A 2,557-nucleotide genomic window follows, 5' to 3' on the forward strand; every position below is an offset into this window, starting at 1 on the left:
TGTTGATGGTTATGGTTTGTATCCCGGTAATGCCGTGTATTAGGGCCTATAGTGTTGGTCCTATTTTTTCTTCTATGAACTTTATACTTTTTGGCTTTACATTCAGGTCTTTGATCCATTTTGAATTAGTTTTTGTATATGGTGTGAGGTATGGGTCCTATTGCATTTTTTGCAGATGGATATCAAGTTTTGCCAGCACCATTTGTTAAAAAGGCTGTCTTTTCCCAATTTGATGGACTTTGGGCCCTGAAAAGTAATTTCTTAAATAAAAACATTTAAATATGAAAAAAAATAGAGAGAATGGAAATGCCTCAGCCGAGAGGATACAGGCAGAAAAGAGCCTCAAGCAGCCTCCTTCATTTAATCACAGTCAGCTTTCCTTCTAGGGGTTCCAAATTAGCAGTGGGGCCACTTTTCCTTTTTATTTTCCAATTTGAACAAGCAGGTGTTTCTTTCATGAGGCCCATATGTTCCTACATGAGCTTTATCCAAAACACCTATAGTAGCGCCTATGGCCATGTGACACCCAGCCAATTTCCTTACAAGGGTTTCCTTTTTATTCCAAGGAGTGGATGTAGAAAGCAAATGTCAGCGTGTGTGTGTGCATGTTGTCCGTATTCGTGTGTGTGTGTGTGTGTGTGTGTGCGTGTGTATGCTGAAAAGACAGAGTAAAAACAGTGGCATCTTCTTTGGGCTGGTGTAGCGTCTACTCTCGATGCCAGCAAACCGCTGTGAAGAAGAGCTATTGAGCGGTCCGAGGTCCAGACTGACCCCAGGCCAAACTCTGCTCGTGAGCATATTTCCCAATAGGCTGTCCCAGGGCTGTGGCAGAACCCTGACAGCAGCTGCCTCTGCCTGGCAAACAGGCAGTAGTCTAACTAGGTGGATTTCTCAAGTTAAAAATAATAGTAACTGCAAAGGAGAAAGACTACCACTCAATGCTGACTGCTCCTTGTTCAATCAGCATCACCAGGAAGAACCCAAAGGAGGGGGTGGGTGAGGTGAGGGAAGTCTGCGGAGCTCAGAAGACAGAGAGGCTTCTGCTGTAATGAGGGGAGATAGGAAATATCTGGGAGCCCACATAAAACCAGCCAAGATGTGTGATGGGGATGGATCATTTTCTATGTAAGTATAGTTTCTAGATCTGCGTCCAAATGCAGGTTGGTGGGGAGAAAGCGTGTAATGTTTATGAAAGGCAAAAGCCTGTACTTCAGACAAGTGGCTGCTCTTCCAGCTCTTACAGGGACAGTAAATAGAGCAAAAAGTTACATGTGCTATTACTCTTACAAGCTTGAAAACGAACCTGCCATCTCTGTTGTTGTTGTTGGTTGCTGTTGAGTTGATTCCAACTCATGGCGACCCCAAGCGTGCCAGATAGAACTCCATTCCATAGAGTTTTCAGGACTGTGACCTTTTGGAAGCAGGTCTCCAGGCCTTACTTCCAAGGTAACTCTGAGTGGGTTTGAACCGCCCACATTTTGGTTAGTAGTCCTGTGCTTAACCACTTGCCCCACCCAGAGACTCCGTGCCACCTCTACTCATCCTGTACTCACCTTTGTTTCCATGTTAACATGGAAGTGAAAAACATGAGCCCCTTTATTCTATGTTTTCCAGATAGTCCCATTTCACAGATTTGATTCCCCTAAAGTTAGGATTAATTTTCTTATCCTAGAGGAAACCCTGGGTGGTGCAAATGGTTAAAGTGATCGGCTTCTAACCCAAAGATTAGTGGTTTGAGTCCACCCAGAGGCACCTCAGAAGAAAGGCCTGGTGATCTACTTCCGAAAAATCAGCCACTGAAAACCCTATGGAGTACAATTCTACTCTGACACACATAGCATTGCCACGAGTTGGAGTCGACTTGACAACAACTGGTGCTGGTACTGGCATTTATCCTAAAGACATGCAATTAAATTCCTACACATAGTTCTGTGGTCTGCTCTCATGGAGTATCTCATGTTGGGGGTTATATTTCCTGGTTCTGTCCCACCACATTCCACTCACAAACCGTGCAGCTGCACACACAGACACACTTCCCCACTTCCCAGCTTCTGCAGAATCCGGTAATATAAAGACTGTGCTATTACTGTTTTCACTTGAGAAGATGTTACAGTCAAAACACACTGCTCCAAAGATTCTTAAAATTTGGATAGTTAATGAATATGTACTGTAGCACACCAACAGACAGAGAAATTGCAACAATTTGTAAAATTAGTAGCAGTGCTCTGTATGCGCATGAACTGCTAGTTTGTTTGTTTTTATAATAACTATTTATTTTTTAAATAAAATGAACAGGACAGAACAGCTACCTGTAAGTTATTTTGCATTTGGTCTTCTTTCTTTCTCAGCTCAATGTCTTCTGTTGATTTTGCTGCCCAAAGTGTGGTTTGTGGACCATCAGCGTCAGCATCTCCTAGGATCCTGTTAGAAATTTAGAATGTCTAGCTCCACCCCTGATCTACTGAATCAGAATCTGAGTTTTAATAAGATCCTCAGGTGATCTGCACACACATTAAAATTTGAGAAACTGTCCTGGTACAATCAAGAAGACTTAAGT

This window comes from Trichechus manatus, unplaced genomic scaffold (assembly GCF_000243295.1).
Source record: "Trichechus manatus latirostris isolate Lorelei unplaced genomic scaffold, TriManLat1.0 scaffold00013, whole genome shotgun sequence".
NCBI classification, from domain to species: domain Eukaryota; kingdom Metazoa; phylum Chordata; class Mammalia; order Sirenia; family Trichechidae; genus Trichechus; species Trichechus manatus.